The following is a 6,000-nucleotide window of genomic DNA, read 5'->3' as shown; positions in this document are numbered from 1 at the left end:
GCTACGTATTACTGCATAACAAACTATCTCCAATCTTAGTGGCTGAATAAAACAACCGTTTTGTTTATTTGTTCACAATCCTGTAATTTTCAAGGCTTGGCTAGGAGAGTTCATCTCAACTGTACATGGCTGACAAGTTTGCCTGGGACTGAAGGATGCCCTTGCAAGATGACCTCACTCACATGGCTGGCAAGTTGGTGTTGGCTGTTGGCTGGAAGCTCAACTGGGGCTGTTGGCCAGGGGCCACAGTTCCTTTCTTCACAGACGCTCCACATGGCTGGATTAGACTTCTCACATTGTGGCGGTCTGGATAGTCAAACTTCTGACATGGTGGCTGGCTTCTTCCAGAGGGCAAAAATGACGTTGAGCCAGCCATACAACTTTTCTGAGTTTAGGAGAAATGGCGATAATAACTCCAACTTCATGGGTGGTGACAAATGTTAAATGGAACTGTCTTACAGAAAGGTTTTCAGAGGTGATGGCACTTTCCAGACATTCTAATGAGCCCAGAATTATGGCAGAGTCAGGCAAGTGTTTTCATCCCTAGTTCTGGTAACAATCAGTCACTAACTGGTCCACTTCAGTTATTTTTCTTCTTTATAATGAGGGACTACATGTGCCAGTCACACTGTATTCTCAAAACATTCTATGATTCCAGAATATTCTTGCTAATACTCTTGACAATAGTGTAAAATCATCTGACCTAGGCAATATCATGACCAGGGCTGGGGTGGGGTGGGGTAGAATTCCACAAAGGCAAAGCAAATGAGAGGCTTTTCTTAATACTTTCTGGAAGTTAAAAATAAACTAAAAATAGAAATGACTTTATATTTATTTTGCAGAGTGTCATCCTCACTTCACCAGGTAGTGAGCTCACTGGAAACAAGGATTTTGTCTTTCTTATCTCTATCTATTCAGTAACTAAAACAAGTGCCTACAGAAAGGAGCTCAAGGAATGCTTTTTGAACAAGTAAATGAGCAAAAGCCAAGATTGTAAAGAGCCTTAAGGAAAAAGGTCTAGTTTTCTGATTTTTAAAGTGAACATTTAGGTGATGAAGAGAAATGTCAATTGCCATTTTGGATAGATTATTCACATGAAACTTTTTAGCCTCTCAGGTATTGCTTTTTTGTTTTTATTACTGTTACAGCTGAAGTTATGGATCTGATTTATTATAAACTGATTTATAAAAATCTGAATTATTACTTCAACTTTTGAAAGGATTCACAAACTATTCATGGGTTTGGTATTACGGTAACCAGAATTGGTAAAATATGGCTTAGAACAAAATGCCGAGTCACAAGTTTATGTCCAAGAGCCGTTGGCCAGCTTTCTTAATCCAGTATCAAATATGATCCAAGAAGACGCAGATATTTCATCTGGTACAATGAAGGCATCAGTGAAAGTACCCCTCCTTGCCAAGGAATGCACATAACAAAAGCGGGGAATAAAGGGCTCTGAGATGTTGCTTTGTCCTGTTCTGAGGGTGTCTAGTGTGAATGATGTAAAACCACGGGAAACCACAGCTGTGTGAACCCCTCCCATTCAACGCATTTAGAAATCAAGTGAGCACACAGGTGAACAATATGAACAAACAGAAATTGCCTCATTCATATTTTCTGGGAAGTAACGAAGAAGAAAAAAAAATCAATATGTATTGAACATTTTTGTACCAGGCAGTGTGCTCAATTCTTGTTATGTTCATTTACTACATAGCATAAATAGCCCAATACAGGTTTATCTCCATGTTATAGATGAAGAAAACTGAAGCCTGGAGAATTAAGTCATCATCTCATTTAATACTGCACAGCTAGTAAGGGGGAAGGGTGGGAATCAGACCGCAGCGTCTGCTGTCCACAGTTTCAAAGGAAGTTCACTTGTCTCTTCCCGTTTGGCAACATCATCTTTTGTGATCACTTGGCCCTGCTGTTCTTGCTGCTTTTACAAGGCTACAAGAACATATAGACATTTCTGCAATGCCTACAGTATACAGAATACAGCCACGGGCACAAACCTGGGCAGTAATGACACAAAACTAAATTGTTTTTGGTGAACCTCACACGGCCCATTGCTTCTTACCTCCCTGCCTTGGCCTGGGATGCATTCAGCTCCTTTCTGCCACACAGGCGTCTCCTCCTCCAGGACACCTGATCTGAGCCCTCCCTTTAGTCCTACTGCCTGGTCTTTTGAAACACTAGCCTTCAGGAACATTCTCTTCATAGTATCCTATAATGCTCTACACATAATTATTTTTAATTACTATTAACTGGTTCGGCATCTGTTTCCTACATTGGGCTGTGAGTTCTCTGAGGTCAAGGCTGTGTCTGACTCCTCTGTTAGACTCTTATGTCTCTGGGGCTTGGGGCTATGTTCTCATGATCTTTGTAACTTCATTGCCATGCATGAAATTAGCACAGCGTAGGGACTCAAGTCTATTTGCAGGATCAAAAAGATTTCCAAGAAGGACACAAAAAATAATAAATATTAGTGTGGCTTATAGAGGGGCACTTCCATTCAGAGAAAAGAAGCAAGATAAGACTAGATAAAGAAGGATAATATAAAGAGAAAGTTTCCCAAAGGCCAGGGTTTCAAAGATATCAAGGGAATGAATTATTACATTTTGGTTAAATAAAAACAAAAATATGATTAAATTCTTTCTAAGTATTCTCTATGATGACTTTAATATTTTCATAATTCACATTTGCCCTATGTATATGTAACATCAAGGTGTTCTCAGGGGGTGTTCCTCAGTTAAAATGTGGAAAAGTCTACCAAATGTAGTTCTTCCTTAAGGATTTACTGAAAGCAATAAACTATGTCTATCTTGCAATCATCTTATTAAAATATAAGTTCTTAGTTACAAACCGGCTCTATAAGTGGACACTTTCTATATTCTAGGGCAAACATTAATTTATGCCAAGTGAATGGTAAATAATGATGATTCTGTTCTTTTTAGGGCTTTGTGGAAGGTGTATTGATTTATTGTTGTTCTTTTAGCTATTCAGCATCCAAAAGCCCTTCCTCCAACAAAGCACTCCATTGTTCTTTGGGGGATGTCCTATCTTGTACAGTCTTGAGGGATAATTAGGGGTCCTTTGTTGTCATGGAAGCTGTAGTGTGCTGACTCACGTGCTCCTGCTCTGTGACCTACCTAGGCCTTCCAGAGCTTCCTCAGTTTCTAATTTTCTAATTATTTGTTCTCCAACTGCCCACTGATTTTGTGACCCTGACATTCTTCCAGTGAATTGCATTTGTTCAAATCGCCAATTTCTGTTCCTTACAACTGAGGATCCTGTCTGAAACACCAGGTAAAACTAGTCTCAGTTTAAGACATATATTTATGTGCAGATTAGTAAAAGAATTTGTATTCAAGGCTGGGCGCGGTGGCTCACGCCTGTAATCTTAGCCCTCTGGGAGGCCGAGGCAGGTCGATCGCTCGAGGTCAGGAGTTCGAGACCAGCCTGAGTGAGACCCCGTCTCTACTAAAAATAGAGATAAATTATCTGGACAACTAAAAATATATATAGAAAAAATTAGCCGGGCATGGTGGTGCATACCTATAGTCCCAGCTACTCGGGAGGCTGAGGCAGTAGGATTGCTTAAGCCCAGGAGTTTGAGGTTGCTGTGAGCTAGGCTGACGCCATGGCACTCACTCTAGCCTGGGCAACAAAGTGAGACTCTGTCTCAAAAAAAAAAAACAAAAGAATTTGTATTCAAGTACTATGTTTCCAAGAATCACTTTGAGATTCATTTTTTTTCCTAGAAAATTATAGGAATTACCAAGTCAAACAAACTGTGTGATGAATTTCTCCATTTTAAATGAATAGTTTTTATTGACATTCCATAATCTGCATTCATTGGTAGAAAATCTAATGCCCAGTTCTAAATTAAGGAGTAAATCTGATCTAATATTAAACCTAATGGTGGCACCTAGTCTACTGGGGCAGTGTGAGGTATTGAACAAACTTTTGCAAGCTTCTCACTTTATGTAACTTCATCTTTCTCTACACATTGTGTATCATCTTCTATTCAAGTTTTATTTGCTGTTCAGACAATTTCCATGATTCCTGATTTTTACAACATTATCATTCAAAGATACACTTTTTTACTTACAAAAGTTCTCATGGTATTTACCTTTGGGTTTATATTTTTTCAACATTGATGTATATCCATGATTCAATGCTATGTCAATTCTGTTTTGATGATAAAAATGAAAATGTATCCAAAGCAGATGACATTGTGGTTGAAATGTACAACTGTGAATACATCTGCTTGAATAAATTTAGAAAAATGATTGGGTTTATTTTCCTTCAGGCATTATTCTGTTATCAGGCATCCATCAGACATTTCAAAATGGCTAGCACGTTTTCCAAAACTTTTTCAAGTCTGTCCTTAAGTGAAATTCTCATATAAAATGATTTATAGTCAAGTTTAAAGTTAAGCATTAAATCTCCTTGCTTGACAGATATTTGGAAAGAAAAGAAACTAATAGTTTCTTGTTAGAAAAGAAACTAATAGGAAATATTTTTGTAGGGGAAAGTAATATATATTCTCAGTGCATACAGTTATATATCATCTGGAAAACAGAGACATCGGTTTTTTTCTGTTTCTTAAGCACTGGGTTTTGCATTTCATTTTTATGAAGGGTTATAATCTTTTCCTAGGAATTTTAGGTGGTGTAGATTTTCAGGAGCACAATATGGATATTGAAGAGACGTCAAGTCAAAATTTCATGGTGAAATCTGATATGAGAAAAACTTAAATTTATTAGACCATTGTTTGGTTATTATTTTATAGAAAATAAGAATGCAAGGGGTCCTATGATCAGTAAAAACAGAATCCTTATCACATGGGTCTAGCAGGGGTGGGGTCTTTGTGGCAATGGCATCTGAATGAGGAGGCCCAGTAAGCATGGCATCCTAAAATCTACTCCTAAGGACAGACACAACGAGATTATCTGTTAGAAAAATTTGTGGCTAAAAATGGGAATTTTCCCACACACTCAAATGAATATAATCTTTATGATAATTAGGATTAATATGTAGGCACAAGATATTTTAGTCAGTCTGAAAAAGTAAATCTTCCCAAGCTGAAAAACTCTGATGAATAAAAAATCAGAAAATAAAATATAGTAACTTTCAGGGGAGACTACAGTGCTGCCAGGTCTAAGCATCTGGAATGATTCCAACGATTGAAGTTAAAAAGGCAAACAAATCGTCTCTAACAGCAATAATTGAGCTTTTGGGCAAGAGGTGGTTGACATTGGATGGGCAGGGCCTACTTGCCATTTCTCTTTTGTTGAAGTAGCAACAACAATTTAGGAAAAGGTAGAGGGGGTTGGAGTGTGTGTGTGGGCGGAAGGATAATTTATGGTTTCAAAAATGATGAATAATCTGTTTAAGAAGACAGGAAGCCTAAGGCATATTTTAGAAAAAGTTCTAAGAAAAGAAGGGTAGAATTTTAAAATTGGGGTGCATAATTCTTTACTTAAATTGAAAACATTGTGCTGACCATATTCCCTCATTATGCTACGATATTAATGAGCAAATAAATGAATGAATGAATTCATTCAACAAATATTGATTGAGTGCTGACCCTGGCCCTGTGATGGGCACAAGCCTGGCAACAATGAATAATAGAGTTGTTTGATAAATATTTAACATCGATGATTATATGAGTTGCAGTTGTCACATAGGCCTTTGAAAGACTGATTTTCAGTACACTAGATAAGAATGGGAAAATTCCAAACTACAATCATCACAGTTTAGCTATAGTAGTTGCTCAATAACGTTTTGTTGGTTTGAATTTATATAAATAACACACAAAACCAAAAAATCTAAAATTCTACTCCAGATAATATCAGGAATTGATTAATATTTCTATTTATTCTTTGGGCTTCTTGGTCTCTCATCCCACTTCGCTTACTTTGTCATGGTTACTATCTTCTTGAACAATCAAATCGAATTTGGTGCCATCAGGAAAGCATGATGTTTTTCTAGTAT

This window comes from Lemur catta, chromosome 17 (assembly GCF_020740605.2).
Source record: "Lemur catta isolate mLemCat1 chromosome 17, mLemCat1.pri, whole genome shotgun sequence".
Taxonomy (NCBI): Eukaryota; Metazoa; Chordata; class Mammalia; order Primates; family Lemuridae; genus Lemur; species Lemur catta.
This window is presented reverse-complemented; position numbering follows the sequence as displayed.